Genomic DNA, 23594 nt, shown 5'->3' on the forward strand with positions numbered 1-23594 from the left:
GTCACAGCCCAGGGCTGGAATCAGATGACCTGTGTTTGAATTCCTGGCATGTCTTTACACTGTGACCATGGACAAGTCCCTTCATATCATTAAAATAGAGTTTCCCCACATTCTCTCCAACACTTGTTATATCTTGTCTTGTTTATAGCAGCCATTCTAACAGGTATGAAGTGGTATCTCTTTGTGGGTTTGATTTGCATTTCCCTAATAGCTAGTGAAGTTGAGCATCTTTTTATATGTCTGTTGGCCATTTGTACATGTTCTTGGGAGAAGTGTCTGTTTGGCACCTCTGTTTATTTGATTTCACCTATATGTGGGATAGAAAACTGAAAGCAACAAATGAAAAAACAAGACAAATGAAAAAAGCAAATAAACAAAAACTCAGACACAGACAACAGTATGGTGGTTACCAGAGGGAAAGGAGGGTGGGGGATGGTAGAAAATGGTAAAGGGGGCCAAATATATGGTGACAAAAGATTTGATTTGGGTGGTGAACACACAATGCAATATATAGATAATGCATTATGGAATTATATACTTGAAATATATATAATTTTATTAACCAATATCACCTCAGTAAATTTAATAAAATTTTTTGAAAAAGATAAAACACAGTTTCTTCATCTATAAAATGGCTTTGGTAATCATAGCTACAACCTCAGAGAGCTGAGATAATCCATGTAAACCATGCTAAGCAGTGTTTGGAGGATCCACACAGGTTGATTGTAAATGCTCAATAAATTCCTAGCATGGAAATAAGGCTGAGACTAGGTCCTTATTGGACAAAGAGACTAACAGGGAAAGGACCTGGGCACAAAGCTCAGCCAGAGGCTGGATGATCATTCTACATGAGGAAAAGGAAGATGAGGTACAAATAACACATTGGGCAGAGGTGAAGATAAGGTCTGTGGCACAGATTTACTGCCCAGGAACAAGGTATCTTCAGGTGTTACGGACATTTACTGTGAGGTTGCATTTAAAAGATCAAGTATCAGAATAACCAGGGAAGACTGGGGCTCAGGGCAAGGCACCCACATATTGGAAATTTGAGGTATGAGACAGAAATCCAGTTGCACAGCCAGCATCAGAGGGTGACCTGAAAGAATGATGATGTCAAGGTTGGGACCTGCTGATGTAGCACTAGGCCCAGATTCTGGAGCAGGGCTAAACATACAGATAAAGGTGAAGGAATCCAGCTGTAATGGTCAAAGAAATGAAGCACAGAGGGCAGAGATTGGGGTATCTACACATCCCTACCCACTTTGGGATCCAAATGCCTACGTGTGGCAACCTATATGAAATAGTCGACAAGGACTGAATCTCCTCCCCTTAGGAATAGAGTTGAGGTCTGCCCTCTAGTCCCCCTCTTCATGTCTCTGACTACTCTGCCTTTGGGTGCCACCTGCCCAGATCTCTAGTACTGACCTTAGCTAATCTCCCTGAATTGACCTTTACCCTGTCTAGACCTGAAGCTTGCTCCTGTCACCTCGCTTTCCACAATGAAAAAATCAAACTGTGCTGAAGCTTGTTCCCCAAACACCTTGCTGTGACAAGTGTCAATTGATAATTAGTACAATTCCACAAGCTTTTAAAAAAAAAATAAGTAATGCTCTAATAATACTTATAAAATGATTTTCCTACCCTTATAGCTTTCATGTTGCACAAATAAGGATTGCTTTGCTTTGTTTGCCAATTCCAACTGCTTAGCAATGGCTGCCTGGGGTGTATGCATATTTTTAATTATTTAATTAATTTTCTTTTTATTGTTTTTTATTTTTAATCAGATAAACATGCATGTTTAAAGTTAATAGTCAAATAATTCTACAAGGTTTATTACAAAAAGATGGTAGTTTCTTATCTCCCTCGGCCCTATTTCCCCCTTTCATAAGGTAATTACTTTCACATCTTTTCACCAATTAAATGAAATTGCTCTCTAGGTCTCTAAATAACATTTTTGTATTCCACTGCTTGGTTGCTTTTTTTCTTCCAGTCTTCTGCATTATTTATTGACCTCCTACTCTAAAATGTGAAGCTTTTATGCTTTTTCTTTTATCCATCCCACTGTACTCATGCACCTTTCCATCTTTTCATCTTCCCGGCATAATTATAATTTTGTAATTTTAGATAGACCAATATTTGGAGTTTATAATATTATTACTATGTAAATGCTATTCACAAATGAGCCATGTAATAACTATAATTACTTTTCCTTTTCTGTACAGCTTTTATTTTCCCCGGAAATTATAATTGCCTTATTGTCTGCATTTACTTAGTTTTCTACATTTCTATCACAAATTTAATGCCTATCTTGGACAGTTGCCTAAATCTATTCTCAAGACATTTAACACATGGGATACTCTATAAACTTCATTTTCCTGAAGAAGTGTGTTCTGGAGCTTTCTGATCTGCTCCAATCCCACAATGCATGGTATATTCACTGTCTTCCTGGCGCCTCTATTTACTGTCCTTTTGGGTATTCCTTTTGTTCCCAGTTTTCTGTGTCTCATATCTACCTCTTTCCTGGTTTACACTCTTATTTTCATGGGACACATTTACCAGTTACTTCTAAAGAAAAGGTATGTGGGAAGAAAATGGTTTTGAAATTTTATATGTCTGAAGATGTCTTCATTCCCTCCTCACATCTGCTGATACTTTGTTTAGGTATCAAATTCTAGATTGACAATAGTTTCCCCTTAGAATTTGAAGGCATATTGCTCTATTGTTTTCTGGATTCTAATTTTGTTTTTGAGCAATCCAAAGTCATTCTGATCCTGATCCTATATGTGGCATACCTTCTAAAAACAGTAGGCTTTATCTAAAAACTTATAGAATCTTCTTTGTCCTCAAAATTCTGAAAGCTCATAATGAAGAGCCCTTGATGTAGATCTATTTTCAAACATTTTGAGGGCTCTTAATGAACCCTTTCAGTCTGGAAACTTATGCCCATCCTCTAGAAAATTTTCCTCGAATCATTTGTTTAATGACTTTCTCCTCTGTTTTCTCTATTTTCTTCTTCAGGAACTTTTATTATTCAGATGTTGGACCTCTCAAACTGCTCCTTGCAAATGATTTTTATTAATTCCTCATCTCCTATGTTCCATCTCCTTTTATTTTTGCTTTATTTCATGTAAATTTCTATTGTTTCATTTTTGTTATTATATTTTTAAATTCTAAGAGTCTACTTTTTATCTACTGAATGTTCCTTTGTAAATAGTATTCCTTTTTATTTTATGGTTGCAATATCTTCCCCATCTCCTCATATTGATGCTAGGCCTTAATTTCTAAAATTTTCTGGTTTAGTCTCTGATTTTTCTAAGTTACTTTGTTCCTTTGGTTATCTGCTCATATTTGAGTGGGAACTAAAAAGCTAATTTTTCTATAGGTTTATCCCCAAAATATGATAGCATCTTTATCTTAATGAATAATCAGAATTTTTTCTGTATCTCAGGAATCTCAATCATAGTCATCAAGAATGATCCTGTGAGTATCACACTGAACAGTGGATGGATTGGTTACCACCATACATGAGAAAGTAGAAATAAATAATAAAATAAATAAATAAATAAATAAATAAATAAATAAATAAATAAAAGCAAAGTCCACAGCAGGTTAGATATAGGAGAAATCATCAGAAGAGCTCACTTCCGAGTTTCTAGAACTAATGAAAATCTTTCCACTGAAATTTTTAAAGAATGGAGCATATAAACTACCTTTCCAGAGGACTTAGGACAAGGTTAGCCAACACTCTCACGTGGGATTTGAGACAGATATTCTTCATAAGACTAATTCACTGTACTATGTAGCGATGCCAATAATTTCCCAGCAACCACATACCTTTCTTGGAAGACTTGTTCGCATGCTTGGAAAAAGCAGTCCTTTTGTACCCATCTTCTCTGTCACAACTGAGTGGGCTATAAATGGACCTAATTCAAACTGGGTCATTCAGATTCTCTCTCAAGAAGTTGGAAACGGGATGCTAATAAACATCATTAAATAGTGGGGTTTCCTTGAACTGAAAGGTTAAATAGGGTCAAAGCCAGAGTTTGTAACATGATCAAAGTTAGAAAATCTGTGAGACATAAAGAGAATGTTAATATGTAGAAAGTTGCAGAAAAGAACAGGTGTACATAAGAGCAGAGACCGAAGATGACATAGTGCCTCCAGAGAATGAATAAATGGTTTCAGGTACTGACTTTCCAGATAACTTGGTATATGTCCTTTACCTGCTTTGTGCCCTTGTTCAGTAAATTCACTTTGAACTTGAGCTACAATGTGTGAGATTCTATTCTTTGTCATCGAATGATAAAATATTGAGCAAGTATAATAGCCAGGATCCAGCAGGAAAAAGATGATACACCAAACATGCTAACAGAGGGAAGTCTAATAAAGGGGAGGTGTTTACAAGGAAGAGCACAGTGTAAAAGAGCCAACCTTGGGTCTAGCAATAGTAGAGAACTATTACTACCCTGTAGCTGAAAAGGCAAGAGGAGGGAGCATCTATCTTAGTCTGGAGAGGACTAAGTTCCTGACAGGAGCTGTGGTCACAGGCAGATGGACACAGTCAACCCACATCAACCTAGCAGGAAGAGAACTGAGGGAAAAAATATTCTAATCTCACTTACTCCCCTCTTACCTCCAGTATGATATCTCCTACTGTCAAACCCACTAGAAGACAGAGGGTGGGGGAATGAAAACATGCACACATGCAAACACACACACATGCCTGCCTTGGAGGACAGAGGCTACATAAATTAGAGGCTTTCTCTTACAAAGGAAGCTCAGAAAAGTAAACTTCTAACTTAAGATTATGATTCCTTCCAATTTACCAACATTTCTAATGAGAACATGTCTAAGTAATTTTAAATTATGAGAGAAACTTGGCACAAGAAAGTCAGAGTTCCAGAACCACACCCTACGGCCCTAGAATGTCTTCATTTCCACAGCAGGGCCTGACAGAACACTCTCAGGGTAGGCATTAGAGGTGCTGGTGAGCCTCAGATGCATACGACCACTGCCATCTGGTTTTTGATGAGCAGATAAGATTAGTGATGGGCCTTTCCTCTTTAGGCCACAGTTAGAAGCCCTGAATCACTGAGTCATAGTTAAAAATTGCTCCTTCTGAAGATGGTGGGAAATGAGTGGGTATGCTCAGCCCACCTCTTCTTAGATGAAAGCTGCCTAACAAAACCACCTCTGTACATCTGGCATGAATTAATCAGTGCAATACCTGTGGCGAGGAGAGGGAAGGCTTGGAAGGAGCTCTAAATTCAGACTCTGGGAAAGAGTGTCGCCCAATTATGACAAAACACAGGATCTCAAAGCATAAGGAAGGCCCCCTTCACGTGATACTAGTGAGCTGAGACTCCATGAATATTAACATCCTCCCTTTGTGAGTGAGAAGCTTTCAATGGAGGTATGAATGTCCAAGACAAGGTTAAAATGCTGATGTTTTTCACCTGCTCAGTAGGATCCTAAGTTCCCACTACCCAAAGACTTTTAATTAGCACTATTTTTCTAATAGTGGGTACTGACATGAACAGGCAGGTAGCAGTATCAGGTTATAAACTCTTGGCAGAATTGGTCTGTATGCCTTCCTAGCACTTAGATCACCACTATCATAGGCCCAAAGAGACAGAGAATATGGATAAAACAGTAAGGCAGGTGAAGGATAGAGCACAAGTAATGTTAATCTGTCTGACAAGGGCAAGCCACTGGGCCACCAAAAAGATCAACCTAAACAAATCAATGGTTGCCCATAGCTACAGGTCAGCAAGACCCAATGGACTAAAATACATAATAATTTGTGCCCTCTCGTGGGTGAATCCTATGGAAAATGAGGGAAGAATCAAACCGAGGAGATTCAAATAGTACATACCATTTGTTTACCCTGGCCTTTGTTAAGTAAATAAAAGCAGAAGACTTTTCTAGTTGGCAAATCTTTTGCAAACTCCAGAAATTACGCTGTATACCCTCAGTTGCATATTTCGTCTCTATTAGGGTAGAAAAGAGGAAAAGGACAATAGCAGAGAAGAGTGCCAATCAGCCTCAACAAAGTTTTAATCTGTGAGATAACGCTGCATCATCCATAATGTCCGACATTTGAGACAAAAAATGCTCCCCGATTTGGCAGAAAAGATCTATCAGCATTTCTTTGAACTGACTTCTTGTTGAGTAGATTACAAAAGAATGTTTATATTATGATTTTATGTAAAATTACAAATATACACATAGACGTATAGAGAAATGACTGGAAGAATGTTGTAAAAGTTTGCAGAATAGGTATTTCTAAATGGTAGGCTTTCGGAGGACTTCATAATTTTCAACACTGTTTGATTTTCTATAATGAAGATGCATAGCTTCATAAACGAGAAAAACAATTAAAATCATTCTCAAACTAATCAGAAACCAGCACATTCGGAAATTTTATTATAAAATGCAAGCTAGAGGACAAACATTTGTTAAATGCCTCCTTTGCACTTAGGACTATGTTTGGCACAAACCTTGTGAATTATTATTTTTATTTTATATATAAACAAATGAAAGCTCAGAGAGTTTGACTAATCTGACTGAGACTTCTGCAAGTGTTATCAATCTTTCAGCAAAGCAGAAATCTTAGAGCAACTACTTTTCCCCTCAGCTTGAGAAAGAATCCCAAGGAAAGAGGAAGTTTGGGATGGAAAGCATCAACCTGGGAACTGGCTCTCAGAGTTCCCCAATTCTCCCTCAAACTAATGGCAGAGCTGGGCTTTGCAGGCCCACCAATGCAGAGAATGTTGCCCTCCCAGCAGAGGTGTGGCCAAAACAAATGAGAGCGAGAAGCTTTGTGACCTTAAAATAACAGGAGTAGCTGTGAGGAGCCATGTGTCACCCTTGACATGTGTGCCGTGAAACAGTGAAGGCAGCAGACCATTATTTGAGGTCCGGTCGCCCCCACATCAAAGTACAGTGCTAGGAATCAGGAAACCTAGACTCTGGCCACCATGATAATCTCTTAAATAGACAAGCTTCTCTGAGCCTCGGTTTCCTCAGCCATAAATCAAAAGAGTTTGCCTAGAAAATCTCTAAAACTCTTTCTAGTTCTAGGAATCCATAACTCATGATCTAATTCCAATCACTGTTTCTCTAGGATTCATTAATCAATTGCCCTAGCATGTTCAACTGGTCCAACAGACATTGCTTCAGGGGCTAAAATTACGTGTGCTAACGCAGAGATATAGAAAATCTTTTGTAATCTGCGTAGGATTTTGCTACCTGCTTATCTTTCTTTCATAACCCACAATTATCTTTGAAAAACAGACAAGTCTATTTACTCTCTATCATCTATGTTCCAAATGGGACCAGTCCCTCCCTTCCTCTTCTTAATAGAAAATCACAAAATCTCAGGTGGGCATCAGGCTAACTCAGGAGATTCAGCAGTACAAGCTTGAATCTCTCTCACTGGGTCCCCAAAGCTTTATTTCCTAAGACTGCTTTTATAAGGCAGGCAAAAAAGGCTGAAATAATAGTCTGAATTTATAAATGATTTTGCAAATTAAAGAGAATTCTATATCTGAAAGGCAACTAGTAGAGTGATTCTGTTCTCTTATATTATTTCCTCACAAACAAGAATCTAAAATGCCAATAAAAGACCCTTGGTACAGCAAGTAGACGCTTTCTTATCAAAACAGGCCAGAAGAGTGAATCAAACCACCCAGGAAATCATATATCCACCCCTTAATATCATTAACTGGGAATATCTGAGACAATGATAGTGTGAACTATAAACATGGGCTGCAGATGGCTGAATCACAATTGTCAAACTCGATTACTATTTACAAAGAATAAGCCAGAAATGAATTAAAATATGTTTTTAGAGGTCAGCCAGCCTCTAATATTTTATCTGTTACAGTCCATACCCTACTTTCCAGGTGGGCAAAAACACCAAATCTTTTAGATAGGGTTGCTGCCTTCTCTGATTTGGAAAGTCTGCATACACAGTATCGTGTCACTATCCAGCCTCCTTGGCATATCCTGTCCACTGCTGGGGCACCACAGGCAAGAGATGCACTGACGTGTGCATCTCCCTCCCTTCTCATTTTTTGCAGGACAGCTTGTGGCCTAGCGGATATGTTAGAAAGCTCCCTCTTCATGGTCTCTGAATAGAAATTTGCAGTGTTCATTCCAGGAAATCAATTTCTTAAGTCTATTTCATAGCCTTTAATAAGTTCTCTTAAAAAAAAAAAAACTTTGAAACTCTCTGTTCAAATCTATTTCATGCATTTCTATTGAGTCATTCATTTGACAAACCACATGTCATAGGCTAGCTTTTTGAAATATTATCTTTTTAATTGGGTCAAGGATTTGGTGTTATGTTTTTTTAGAGAATATTTTTTATTGAGTTCTAATTGACATATTAGTTTCAGGTATACAATATAATGATTCAATATTTGAGATTTTTTTTTTTTAATTTCTAGAGAAGTGTTATATCTAAGGGTACATCTTAATCCAAATTAGTTTAAGTGTGTATTTACTTTCCGTGCTTTGGCATGTTCCTCCTTCTAAAGAGGCTAATGAGTGACTCATTTTTGTGCCTGACTTTTTCTTGAATATCAGGTCTTCTCTGAGTGAGTAACACATCTTCTAACAGATACTACATGCCTGCCCACCCATCCCAGCTTAAATACTGTTTGTCTTGCTTCTTCAGATAGGAAGAACTATTCAAATTCTGTCTTCCCACTCATTTCTTGAGCTAAGAGAATGGGTGAGGTTGAAGAATTTGGTGGCATCAGCTCTGAGATTCATTCTTATTGTCTCTACTTTTGAACATGTCACTACTAAGCACCAAAAGACCCTAATTCTACTTAAGATTTGGTTTTTGCAACCATGGATACTTTCAAAACTGAACAAACCCAGATACTTAGGAAAGAAAGTCAGAGAATTAGTTATAGCTCCATGTATTTAACATATACTGTTTCTCACTTTCTCACTTTGGTTAGTATTGTTCATTTTCCCCTTCACTCAACTAATCCCCAATTCTTTTATTCTTAAGGTATTATGTGTTCATTCCAAGAAGCCTCCCCTGACCCCAACACGATTCCACACTGGTTAACTATCACTCTTCTCTGTCTGCTTATATCTCTACATTAGCATTTAAATTCATTGTATTATGATTATCTGTTCATAGGTATATTTTCTCAATGAAAATAGAACTAAGTGTGTTTTCATTTTTGATTACCTATGCCTGATCCAGTCTGGCACATAAAAGGCATCTAGTTAGGGTGAGTGAATCAACATTAACGGTCAACTGCTCTCTGAGTCATTTAAGAATATAAGGATTTTAGACTCAAAGGCAAAAATGTATACAGCTACTAAGAAAAACATCTGAAAAAATTGTGCAGGAATTTTTTTAAAAGTAATACACATGGCTGCTTGTTCTCCCATGTACTGGTGCACAGATTTCACTCTGCCTTGTATTAAGATTGAATACTAATGTAACCCTGATGGCTCCACCAACTCTACCATCTCAGGTACCACCATGAATATTTCCATCACCACCCCTACCACCTCCACAACTTCCTGCACCATTCCTTCCACTTTCGATACATCACCCATCTCCATCATCATGCTCACCAATGTCATCACCTCTCCACCATCTCTACTTCCTCTACCACCTCCTCCACCTCTTCTACTACCTTGACTGCCTCCATCACCTTCTTGGTCACTACCTCCATCTCCTCCATCACCTCCATCACCTTCTCCACCAACTCTTCTACCACCACCTCTATCTTCACCACCTTGTTACCATCTCCATCATCTCCACCACAACATCCACCATCTCCTCCACCACCTCAAACATCACCTTCGCCACCTCTACAATGACCACTACTACCATTATCTCTACTGTCTCCACCTCCACTATTTATCCCATTATCTCTTCCAGGCCCTCCGTCTCCAACTCTATCACTTTGTCCACCTCCATAACCACCTGGACTACTTCCTCCTCTTCCTCCACTACATTCTTCACTTCAACCTTCACCTCCACCACCTCCACCACCACTTCAACCAGCGCCTCCACTGTCATCTCCTACACCTGCATCTTCACCACCTTCATCATCACTACTATCACCGCCTCCTATCACCACTGGTATTCTTCCTCCTTAAGAATCATCTAATCTTCCTCAAATATATTTTGGGAATATAAAGGAGACTGATTTAATGATCTTTTCTGCTTCTACACTCTTACTTTCTCTTCTGTTCTTGCTACTTTGTACACATTTGTACCCCACAGACATCTTTATACCTATAAATATACCAGAGATTCTGCTCTCATTACATATCTTTTAAAATGAAATTGGTTTGCAAATCTTCACTGGAAGTTGCAGAAGCTTGGGACGGAGGAGGAGAATAATAAAAGTGTGTCTTCCCTGTCCTCCAGCAGTGAGCACCTCTGTTCCACATTTCTCAAACCTGTTTCTACTATTGCTCTCAAACCATCACTAGAAAGGGGCCCATCTGGTGACCATAGAGTAAAATGTAGGATAGTTCTTTCCTCTCTTCTAGGCCTTGGAACTAATATACTATGTTAGAAGTTACAGCACAAGCTATTTCACCCACTGAAAATTACTTTAGCCATAAAGTAATTTAGGCAAAACAGCCTAGAAACAAAGTACAGCATAAGCGGGCAAGCTAGCTGCTCCAAAGATAAAACTGGAGTCTGGACTGCAAGTCTAAGAAAATTCCATCCACTCCCAAATGATTGTATCCTTCTGACACAGATGTATGAACATCATAGCAGGAAAAAAAAAAACAGCCTTATGTTGCATGTGTTTGGGATGAATAAGAACAACATAGTAAGAATTTAAGGCATAATAAGATATAAACATACAAAGGGAATTTACCATAAAAATCCAACTCAGCAGGCCCTCTGTCTCCCTCAGGAGACTTTCAGGTGTTCGAGTGGCCGCCAGAGAAAGGTAAGTTTGAAGGATAAGCAAACCCTAGATCTATATAACCCACTGGAACAGACTCTACGAAGATAAAAAGAATTTCCGTAAAAGTTAGTTCTAAAGCTACCGATTTGGTTCCTTCTTGTTACTATAATTCTGAATCTTAGCTTTAAAAAAAAAAAAATTAAAAAATAAAATAAAGACATGTATTTTTTCAAACAAATACAAAAGTATCTCCACACACAAAAGAACATTTGGAATAATGAGTCATATTTGGCTCTATGCTTTATCCTCTCACAAGATGGAACAAATAAAGAATATAGAAAGAAGGAACTTCCTAATGTCACAATGATCATCGACATATTCTAAGAAGTGGCATGCTGAATGTAACAACCTTGCTATGGATGTGACTAAGGTATAAATAGGAAAAATCTTGTTTCCAAGGAAATTCTAGGTATTCTTCATCAAGTCTCTTCTGGCGACCATGACAAGAAAAACTTGTTTGTGTTTCTTTAATCTCTGTCAATTTAATAATGTTGTTTCCAATAAAGCTAAAGAATCAGTATCACTGAATTTAAAGAATTAGAGTCAAATATTTACCACGCCCTCTGCCCCGATATATATCCCTCACTCCTTCATTCCCTTATGCTCTTAAGGTTTCAGCTCAAGAGAAACCCTTTTAGAGAGGCCTGCCCAGAACACCCCGTCGAAAATAGCACACACTCACATACAACTGTCAATATCTGGCCCTTTACCCTACTTTATTTTTCCTTCTTTTTCTTAGTTATTTTTCTTATTTATTTTTCTCACCTTACTTTATTTTTCCTTCTTATCACCACCCAACATAATACGCATTTGTTGATCTGTTCAGTGTCTCCACCCACTGGAACCTAAGCTTCATAAGCTTTGAACTCTTTGATATCTTTTCTTGTTTACTCACAACTGTATCCCCAGTGCTAAGAATGATACCTGGAAGAAAATAATTACTCACTAAATAATTAATTAATTAATCTTTTCCAGGGGGAAAACCTGCAGTCTAATTAAAAGAAGAATTATTTCTCTAAATAATACAAACTGTTAATACAAGTATAAAAATTATCATTGAAAACTCAAATAAGTTTTTATACATTTCCTCATCTTCAAGGTTTCAGGCCAATAAGGTCAAGATCACCAGCTCCCATTCTATTCTGCTTCTGAGTCAATAAAATGGATCCAATCCTTTAAAGTTTCCCATCCTGCTCTCTCTCTTGGCTCTTTTTCCTCCTTGAAGGGAAATAGGAAGGACAGGACTAGGAGAGAGACTGGGAAAGCAAAAAAGACTTGAGGGACAATCAAGGGTAAAGTACTAGGGACAAATTTAGTCTAGTATGGAGGTCTTTACCGCTAATCCATTTCTTTTTCTTTCTTTCCTTTTTTTTAATTAAAAAAATCATCTTCCAAGGCAATCAAGATGAGGCAGGGAGAGATTGGGAGGAGGGTGGGAAAATCTATACTTGAAAAAGAATCCCACCATTTTTTTTTTATCTATAAGACTTTGAAATGACTCTATCTGTAGTTCAGGAATAGAATAATTCTTATAAGGATAGACAATTGTGTCTGAAGATTATTAACTGGAAATTATTTGTGTTAGAATGTAAATATACAAGAAGTAAGAATATATGGTCACCTCTGTACACTTGCTTAGATGATGGCCAGAGAAGGCACTGGTCCCTGAATCCTGAGTGGGAGGTTTAGGTGTACAGGAGCCCTATGTATAATCCTAAAGTTATATGTCAAGGTAGAAAACCCAAGGGACAGGAAAGGTAGTTTCACATGGCAAATAAGAGCTAGTATTTACCGAGCATTTATTATGTTCTAAGTGATTTCACAGGGTTAATTTATCCAATTCCCAACAATGAATCTATGACATATCAACCCCATTTTATAGACAAGAAAACTAAGATCTGGAGAGATTAAGCCCCTTGCCCAAGACCATGTAGCCAGCAGGAGGTGAAGCTGGTATTAGAACCCAGAGAGTCTGGCCCCAGAACCCATGTACTGAGTCCCTACTCTCGGGGGAAATGGGCTGCCCTGCTGGGTGCAGGGTCTAACTACGAGGGTCTGTGTCCACAGGCTAGTGCACATCTTTGCTATTCACAAGGGGATCAAAGCTTCATTAAGAAGGATCAAATGAAGACAGCTTTTACCATACATTCAAAAGAGTGCTCTTACTGTCCTGTCCTCCTGCCAACACCACACTATTGGTCTTACTTGTGGCCTCCTCTGCCTTTCCCTTCCTTGAGTTCTTTGGATTTGAGGTGCAAGGAGGAAGCAGGGAGGTAGGGTAGAAAGTAGTAATTAGCAATAAGCCTTTTAGAGCTAGGTACAAGCTATTCTCTTTTTATCTTTGAATCATCCCTGATTAGCCTCAGGTCAAAAAACGAGTCCAAGATAATTTTTAAATTCTTTTCAAAACTAATGCATAAAATGTAACAAAGAAACACAGCACATTTCATGATTTCTCTCTTACATGTAGAAAAACAATTAAAAACCCGAAAGGATACTCCCACCTTTAGTGTCACATTCAGGCAAGAGAGTCCTTAGGGGAAAAATACTAGAACTCCCTGTGTTATAGCTTTATAAAGCATAGTTTTTTTCAATAAATATTCATAAAACTATTTCCCTAAAGTGTCCCCATAGTAAGAGCAAGTGTTAGATTACGAAAGATTTCACTTTCAACTGCATACCTAACCCAGAATTTTCTTCCAACCCTCCACTTTTTTAAACAAATAGTTTTGAACTAAAATTATGCTGCTATGGTGGTAGACACTGTGTTGTGGCATTCATATCTTCCTTCGAGAATGAAGGATTTATTACCCCTTATTATCTCTATGGGGGTTGCCTTGGCTGAAAAGAGCTGGAACATCTCAGCTCAAGATAACTCTAAAGGGTTATACCAGCTTCAAAACTTTCCATATGACACTTGCTCTGCTGAGGCTTCACCCACCTTCTGCTTATGTCTAATTCTGCTTCCTTCTTTTCTTACCTTCCATGCTCCAAGTGTCAACCCTAAGAGCCCTCACTATTAAACCCCTTATGTGCTAATCTCCATCTCAGAGTTGGCTTTCTAGGAAACCCAGCCCACTATACCTATCATACCAACATTCATAATTTTCCCAGATTTCCTAGGTAAAACAAAAGTTTCAATTCAATATGTAACCCATGCTTTCCCGGGCCACACCAGCCTAGGAGAAAATACAGATGACAACTGTTATCTTCCACAAAGCAAAATAACTGGAATTCCAGCCCTACCATACATCTTGGGCTCTCTTAAAGGGTTTTATGAATGTGCCACATAGACCTATGCATTTCAGTCTTCCTCTTGACTCTTTGATGTTCTTCATGGTTTCTGATATAAACATTATAGTCCTCAGTAAGTCTACTGAAGAACACATCCCCAGGTAACAATGCAGCTCCAGGTGCTCTGTGTGTCCTATCATCATGCCTATGAGAAATCACCTTCGGTTAAGGAGCTGCCTAATGTTCTCCATTTTGTCATATTTTCCAAAATTTTTCTATCTAACTATAGAAATTATATCTAAATAGGAGAGAGGGTTTCTTTTTTCCAACTGCTAATATTTAATTCATTATAGAGCTTCCCACTCTGTACACCAGAAAACACAATCACCAGAGCCTGGATAAAAAGATACACTGACACAGGCTTAATATAGAGAAAAAGTTCTTGAATTTGTTTTTTACATATAATATCTTCAGGCAAATCTAGATATAATTTTTAGTTTCCAGCATTCAGGTTAGTTAGTTAGCTAGTTAATTAGTTGTTAGTTTTCCTTTTGTTATTAATTTCTAGTTTTATCACATGATAGTTAAAAAACATAGTCTGTACGAAGTTGAACCTTTGGAATACATTAAACTTTTTTACGTAAATCACACAGGCCTGAAAAGAATGTATTGTATGTTTGCTTTGTATCTTTTCTTATTTATTTTATCTATTTGCTCTATTAGTTTCTAAGAGGAATTTTTTAAGTTCCAACCATAATTATTGATTTATCTATTTCTTTTCTTAGGTTGGTCAGTTTTTGCTTTTTCTATTTTGAGATCGTATTGTTAGCAGCATATTTGTTCACGATTATTATGTTATACCTTCTTTACTACCATACAGCATCGCTTTTTGTCCCATTTTAAGGGCAAAATTTCATTTGCTCTTATAATAAAAGTTCTACCCCTGATTTCTATGCTTCAGATATGCCTGGTGAATCTTTGGGCATTCTTCTATTTTCAATTTTTCTGTATCCTTTTGTACTTAAGATTTATAAGTCTTATAAATGTCAAATATCTAGATCTTGGGCTTTTTAAAAATCTGACTTTCTACCTTTTGATTGATTACATTAACTCACTTGTATATTTGCAATTATTGTTACATTGGCACTCACTTTCCTGTCTTATTTGGTGTTATTTGACATGCTTTCCTTTTATTTCTTTTTTCATCTTCCTTGATTTCCTTTGGTTTACATTTTATTCATACTCCCATAGTTCCTGTTATAGTAGTTGCCCTAACTCATTAAGATCCATACTTATGCTCATTTTTTCTAACATATGTATGTGTGTGTGTGTGTGTGTGTGTGTGTACACACACACACTCTCCCCATGGACAAGAACTTAAATGTCTTATTATCTTCTGATCTCTCTCTACACTGCTACCTAAATGTCTAATCAGTTTAATATTGATACATGACTTATAAAATTGGTCTTATTACTTAAAAGTCTCCATTCATACACATTTTGAGTTTTAATTGCCACAAAACACAGCCTTAAGCTTTGGAGATTAGACATATATGGTCATCTACCTCAACATTCCTCCCCTGCCAAGAAATACATCCATTATAAATGTGCATTATATAGTCAAATCAAGTTTTTGTTTCCCTAAATCCTGCTTTAGCTCAGCCACTCCTTCAGCCCCTGAGGCCGCCAAGGGAGACATATACAAAGGAAAGTGAAGTAATGATTTCTGAACACTGTGTGAGTTTCCTTTACATAAGTTATTCAGACCTAATTAGGCCAAGCCCAAAGTATTTTCTTTGCCCTTCTCTTACTATTCCTTATGCCCAGCCTATGTCCTGAGTCTTACCACAGAGGGGAAAGGAAAAGGCCAAATAAGGGACACATGCCAGCCCAAGTCACAGATGCCAGAGAAGTCAGATGGCAATAAGAGTCTGCCAAGTGCCAAGCCGGCATGGGCTAGGGGACAGCTGCCCTAAGCCCTGAGCACCAGAGCAGAGAGGGTCAGCTCACCACTCCAAGCACCTGGAGAAACAGACAAAGCGTGGCCAAGCCCACCCGAATACACTCTAGGCAGTCAGCCCAAACAGCGCCCTAGATATAGCTTTCTATCTTAAAGGCTGAAATATTTAAAGGTGCAGAGTTGGGATGAAGTGTGACACCTGTGATGTGTAGCTCAAAAACTGTGTTTGGCCCCCAACTATCAATGGAAAAACACAGACAAACAAGACACCATCCCTGCCCCCAGTGTACTCACAGACAGAGAAGACAGATGTATTCAAGACTATGAGATGTGCATCATAATGAAAAATTTCTCAAAACTCAGCAATTCCCAAGAACAGTCTCTGGGACTCATCATCCTAGGGGTACAACTATTAGGGAGTTGAGAGAGAAAAATATTTTCTCTTCTAGATCAGTCCTCTAGCATACAAATCATAAGAACAGCTTTACTTTCCCTCGAATTGTCCCTTTCACTTTTTACTAATGCTTGACATTTTTTTCAGAGGAGACAAAGCCTGTCTTTTGGCAATTAGAAAAAACAGTCTTAAAATAGAAATGCTGTGGGACGTTAGCATAAGTGAAAATTAGGTAGGACCCATGTATGAATGACTAATGTTAGATCATTGCCAGTTTTGATAGCAGACAGAGGTTAGTAATTCATAAACCCTGGGACCCTGGAAGGCCCAGGAATTCCACTGAAACAAAACTTGAACACCAAGGAATGCACGGGCATGTGTCACAATACTGCTCTGAGTTTGCTCTGTTGATTTCTATTTTGGGGAAAATAGAAGCTGAAGAGACATCGCCCATCATTTCTCCTTAAGTCACCTCAGATGATACCCTATCTTAAACTCCTGGTCCCTGTTTTTATCTCCTGGCACCCGGCCCTCTGAATTCATATTCTGAATCCTACAAATTATAAATACCTCTAACCTAGCTATTCCCATACTTCTGCCCAGGTCCCTCTATGTTCCATTTCCTTCCTCATCAGGATAACTTGATCATGTTATCAACCGATTCACACAATGGGTCTTAAATTCCCTTCAAGGTGTCTCCTTCGAGGACAATGACCATCTCTCATGTCTCCCCATGCTCATGAATATCTGAGAATTTTTCCAGCATATTAATTTCATCTACAACTGCTCTTATGGTTCCCTCATTTATCCCTTTCTCCAAACAATTAGATCTCCACATGGATAGACAGTTGGAATAGAGGGTTTTCTAGGGGGAGGGGTGAATTTGATGCCTTTTATGTGCCTTCAGAGATCAGCCTGGTTAAATAATCCCTGAGCACCACTTTGCGTGTGGCAAAGTATAAATATATGCTAATAGGAGGTCTGACTCCTTGTCACAACACATTGCAGCCTGCATTCGTGCAAGATAGAATAAAAAGATTAGATGCAATCTTGAAGTCAATCAGAAAGCAAAAGGAAACCAAAAAAAAAACAGAGTTTGGATTGTCAACAAGGAGAGGCAGAAAAGTGACTTGAATCGAATTGCAGTTTATCTCGTTAAGTGTTAAAGGAAACCAATTTCTCTCAGAAATTGGAAGGCAATTTAAACACTTCGACAGTTTCACCAAAGTTTGAAATTTTCCAGTGAAAAAATAAGGTTTTCTTTATTTCTGCATATCTGACATTTTCCCTGTACTCTCAGAGACTAGAAGGCCCTAGATAAGAGAATATTTAAGGAAAAGAGCACAGTTATCAACAAGTAAGGAGAAGAATCTATTAAAGAAATATTCATTTGATTTCTTTAGCCCTTTCAGGTTTCATGCCAAAAGAACTAAGAAAGCTAGAACTGCATAGGAAAATGCCAGGCTACAAAATCTGGTCTGGCTCTGGATAAATAACCAAGCTGGATTAATTGATAAATATAGAAATCACATTTAATCTATGAAAGTCAAATAAAATATACCAATTTCAAGGCCAATCTACATTTCACTGAAGTTAGTGACATCCCAGTTTTAGGCACTGTTTAAAATGAACTCAAATCTTCATCGATAAGTCTCTTTCTCCATTCCTAGAAGTATGAACATATTAACAGTAGCTGCTACTTTGCAGACAGTGTAATTGTTACCGCTCCTTCTCATGCAGAAATGTATAATTCTCCCCAACCATTGTATTCATTAAGAATCACTAACGAAACTTTCATCTTCAGAGTTACAATTAAGCCTTTCCAACCCCATAGTCCATCTGGAAGTGATTTGCTAGCCAACAAAAGCAGACTTTTTTTCCTATGTCAGACTGGGCAATGAGTTCTCAACATCATTTGAAACACCGGGGCTTAAAGGAGACTGTTAATGGCCATGACCTCAAGAGGAGGATCCACCCGAGTGAGTGAATGGGGCTCCCACAGTACACATATATATTGTTTGAATCTTTCACAGTCAAGCATTGTTTCTGTAATTTTTAAAAATGTACTTTAAGATGTTGTGAAATGAATATGCTAAGATTTATTTCAAAAGAATCCTCTGAAGGACTGCCAACTCCAACTTCTTGGGTGAGATAAGTGGGCGCTTCAATTGCTAATGTTGGTCTAAACTGGATAAAACTAAAGGGTAACTTGCTGCCATTGTGTCTTTTGTCTGCATTCATTTCTTTCCTCACACACTCAGTCAACAAACATTTACTGAATACTTACCACCTCATGGGCTGAAAAAGAAGAAAAATGTGAAGCGAAAATTATTTCTCTTAATAAAGAAATAAGATAATAAATGGCATCTAGGGTGGCCAGTTCTCTATTATTATGAAAAACAAATCCCAGACTGGATTCATCAGGGAGACTATTCAGGAACCAAAAGACTGCCTTCTCTGGTTTCTCACTTCTACTGACAACTTTTCTCTTTCAATAACTTGTTATGTGCCAGGAGCAAACAATATGAAATCCATTCCTAATGAGCAATAATTATAGCTTTAAGAAGCTGTACAATCAGTGTTCAGTGATTTCATTATTAGATAGCACCATAAATTATGCTAATGCTGATAACAGTTCTGGATGAGAGAGGTCCAGATCCGGGAGATTGCACTGAAATTATTTACATCCTCTATTTCTGAAACAATAGACCCAGCAATTTGAAAATCAGATGATCCGATTTATTCTGGCAGTACACACATGTAACAAGTTGCATCAACCATAAAATTAAATAGGCTTCATTTTTTTTCTTTTTTCTCTTTTATTCCTCCTCAGTCTTCTCTTACCTTGTATATTACCAATCTCCTTTGAGGAAAGATTTCTAATTATTGTAAATCTTATTTCTAAATTACTCAGTGATTGTGGTTGATGATGTCACGTGACAAAGGTGGCGTTAACACATCCATGTCTTTTACAAGCTAAGTCTGAAAAGTCACAATTGCCCACCTGGATGCAGAAAAGGGGCACAGAGCTTTGGCAATGGGGAATTACTTCCTCTTTGCTCAAACCCCAAACTTTTGGGAGTTAGCAGTGAAAGGAGACACTCCAAATGGATATGGAGAGCTGGCCTAGGTCTTTCATCTCCATCGTCCCCTGTTTAACCTTCCCCTTGGAATTTTCTCACCTCAAGTAGTAATAACACAAGCTACCATTTTTTAAGTACTAATTATATGCCTGGCCCTGTGCAAAGGGCTTTAGACACTCTATCTCATTCAATCCTCATAAAAACCCTATGCAATGATCTTATGATTCCTATTATGCAGATAAATAATAAAAGGCTCAGCAGGCAAAAAGGAAACATTTAAAAAACACCTTGCCTAAAAATATACAGTTAGTTCATGGAGAAGCCAGGCTTCAAACCCTGGGGAACCTGGGATTGCTGCCATTGGCAGGAAATGTGAGGAATCCATCACAAATCTCAACTCCAAATGTGGAGTCTTTCTTGAAGCTTCGTAAAGGGCAGCTAAGGGAAAAATGGTACCACATAACACCCAGAAAGGCTCTCTTAGAGCTCTCATTAAGCGCTGCCAAAGATGTGGAGCAACTGGAGCACTTCAGACTATTAGTATACCAATTAGTATAATCACTTTGGAAAACTATTTGGCAGTATCGACGAAAGCTGAGCATACACACATACCCAACAGAAATGACGTATGCAATAACGGTCACAGCAGAATTATTAAAAATAGTCTTCAAATTGCAAGCAACCCAAATGGCTATTAACAGGAGAATGGGCAAATGAATTGTGGTATAGTCATATAATAGAATACTACATAAGAATGAAAAAAATACACTACTGATACATACAAAAACGTATAAATCTCACAGACATAATATTGAGTGGAAGAAGTTATAAACAAAGAATACACACTATATGATTCCACATACATGAAGTTTAAAAACATGTGCAACTACTCTATGAGAACAGAAATCAAAATGATGATCACCCTTAGGCTATTGACTGGAAGGGGTAAAAGGGAGCCCTCTGGGGTGGTGGGAATGTCCTGTATCTTGATGTGGGTGGTGGTTAAAAGTATATTCATATGTAAAAATGCATTGAGTCATTTACTTAATATCTGTGTACTTTGTATGTTATATCTCAGTTTTTAAATTAAATTAATATTCTTATTGGATCTCTCTGTCCCCCAAAATCCTGTCATCATGGAAGTTGGCTTCCCAAACTTTTCCTCTATTTCTTCACATTTCACCTCACCTCTTGCTCCTCCTCCTACCTTCTAGATTTATTGTTTTCTGGTAGCTTTATGTCCTTCCCTATATAAATCGGTTTATCTGTCTCTAGCACCTTCCATTTCTCCTATCCACTTAGAACTGTAATCAGCACAATGAAAATCCTAACAGTCAGACAGATCAAACAAACAATTCATTTTAGAAGAATATTAGTGAGCTTATAGAAACAGATTTAATTCTTTGTTTCTAGGTCCTCTGAGAGATGGTTACAGTCCTTGAGATAGGGGGTATATAACCCCAGATACTCAGTAAATATGCTGAGTCATATTTAATAAACAATCTTATTCAACACTTACAGTTATGAAACCTGAGGAATTCACAAAGTTCTCATCATACACTCTAGAGCCAGCAATGGATTAAGGTAATAAACAAGAATACTTGGAGTTGAAATCATAAAACTATGTTTTAGAGGCAGCTGCCTGAGAATTACAAGAAAAATACAAGATGGCTGACTTTAATTATCTTCGGTCATTTTTATTACTTTTAATCTTTTCATCTCTCTCTATCTTACTGCCTTTTACTGACCAGACATAATCAGGCAATTCTACGGTCAAAAGGGAATAGAATAACAATAATTCCCTTGGAGTTTGTGGAGGAGAAAAGAAAAAGCAAGAAGTTTAAGCACACTATTAAATCATCTAAACTCTGAAATGTAAGAAACAGGCCAGGAAACCATACTGACACCCATTTTCTTGCTCTTGAATACAGCAGAGCTGAGAAGGGTGATTAGTTTCCATTTTATTACACAGGTGAGAGAACTATTCATCTATTTGCTTGGGAAGATACTCAGTGGTAGGTACCTCATAAGAATAACCTTATTTTTCAAATCTGGGGTACACCAGCTACCAATCACTGACAGAACCTCAAGGTTCAAAATCAGAAGTTGAAGAGAAAAAATAAAGACAAAAGGATGATAATACTTACCTATAAAGAATGGCTTGCTTTGAAGTCCATTTTGAAATGCCGGGCCAGACTTAGAGGAGAAAAAAAAATCTTTTGTTCAAATCCTTCACCCAAGTATAATTAAAAGGCCTAAAAATCTGAGGTGATATAAAAGGCCTCAATAATTAAGCTATCAAAAGCCTATTTGAAGTATAAGCCCTTTTTCTGAGTATTGATATATTACAGGTGTGTATAGAGCATCATATCACACAAACCATTTTTATGTTTAGAAAGGGAATGTACCATTTCTTCCCAGTCCCCCAGGATGACCACCTTAGTTGAATGACTATTATATAAACACAGAAGTTAGCTGCTAAGAAACACACCTTCACTTCTCAGAAAAGTATTCCTGTGTTTATCTTTTGGTGGACCTGGGCTTGCTAGACATAAACTATTCCTCACCAGCAACAAGTAGAAGTTTATTTTTGTCATTTATAAAATAAACCAGTGCTCAGCCAAAGGAAATGACTCTTGGAGGCAGCCCTGTCATAGAAGTATTGTAGGAGTTACAAATGGCTCTGTGGCCCAGGCCATAAACAGTCTTTAGGAAGGCTGGTGCTGAGCTGTTGATATTAAAAATCACCTCATTAATTATATTTGTAAACAATGCAGCTGTCTGTGCTTGCAAGCTGGCTTCCTCAGCATAATAATATTTGTAACAATAATAACCATCATTTCATGCATAGCAATAAATAGTCAATCCAAGAACCTCAAGTGAAATAGCATCTGGGAACTGCCACCTGGTCATTCAAATTACTTCCTCAGAAGGCAAGAAAATTGTTGTTTGTTTTCCCCTCAGAAGGCACTTTAGCAGAATCAACTACTTCACTAGACTTGTTCCCATCTCATTTTTTGAAAGGGGCAAGTCAATAGCTAGTGTGGGAAAAGTAACAAAACCAAAAAGGAAGCCAAGAGCCAAAAGAAGTGGAAGAGCTAGCCAGAAAAGGATGTCATGGGGTATAAGTACCAGAGGAAATGATGGGAAAGGAGCACAACCCTTCCTCTAGTGAAGGATCAGTGAGGTCAGTGTTATACCTTAGGGTACCGGTTAACCAGCCATGCCTCCCCAGTACTCATTCAGTTACACTTTTATCCTATACATATTTATTGAATGCCTACTATGTGCCAGGTGTGTACCAGGTGCTAGAGAAAATTCACAAGCAAATATCCATTTTAGATGCCTGTTGGTGATATAATAGGAACATTACTAATTATATAAATTGAGTGGTCTGTTATTCATTTTCTTTAAAGTCATATTCTCAGAGCATATATTTCTAAAGTTAGCCCAGCTTAAAATTGTTAAAAACAAGAGAAAAATACATTTTCTGTGTAACGAGGTAAGCTAGAATTTCTAGACCTCTTTCCACACAAGAGGACAACACCTTCATACCTCATTTATGCCTCCTCTGCATGTAAATTTTGATTCTGAACTTCACCACAGAGAGATAAATGTGGTATCTAATTCCAAAGCATTACCCATTTTCTCTGTCTCTGTCCCTCTCTTTCCCCTCTCACTCTGTGTATATATTAATTTTATAGATCTTTTTATTGTCTGAACTACACTGGTTGCGTGAGAAGCAGAACAATAGGCCAAGAAGTTCCATTTCACACATGCCATCCTTATAATTCAAATAGGACAATAAAAAGAGAGAGAGAGAGAGATCTATAAACTGGTGATAAATCAGTGTCCTAAACCAAATTAACCATCGAAATAGATTATCATAAAAATAATGCCATGAAAAATATTCTTCACCTTCCTGGTTCAGCTGCCTATAATGGAGAGAGGGA

The 23594-nt window shown here is 37.7% G+C and overlaps 1 long non-coding RNA gene across 1 annotated transcript in view; it reads right to left on the bottom strand.

Annotated features, from left to right (window-relative positions):
- Positions 1-22323, bottom strand: part of LOC120608587 (uncharacterized) — an 83487-nt gene extending 61164 nt beyond the window's left edge. Inside the window, exons 1-2 of the long non-coding RNA XR_005654438.1 lie at positions 22209-22323; positions 21789-21837 (exon numbers count right to left, since the gene is read on the bottom strand). This is a non-coding gene — a long non-coding RNA (uncharacterized LOC120608587). The remainder of the gene's footprint in view (positions 1-21788; positions 21838-22208) is intronic.
- Between the last annotated feature and the right edge of the window lie 1271 nt (positions 22324-23594).

Source organism: Pteropus medius, unplaced genomic scaffold, assembly GCF_902729225.1.
Source record: "Pteropus medius unplaced genomic scaffold, Ma_sr-lr_union100, whole genome shotgun sequence".
NCBI classification, from domain to species: domain Eukaryota; kingdom Metazoa; phylum Chordata; class Mammalia; order Chiroptera; family Pteropodidae; genus Pteropus; species Pteropus medius.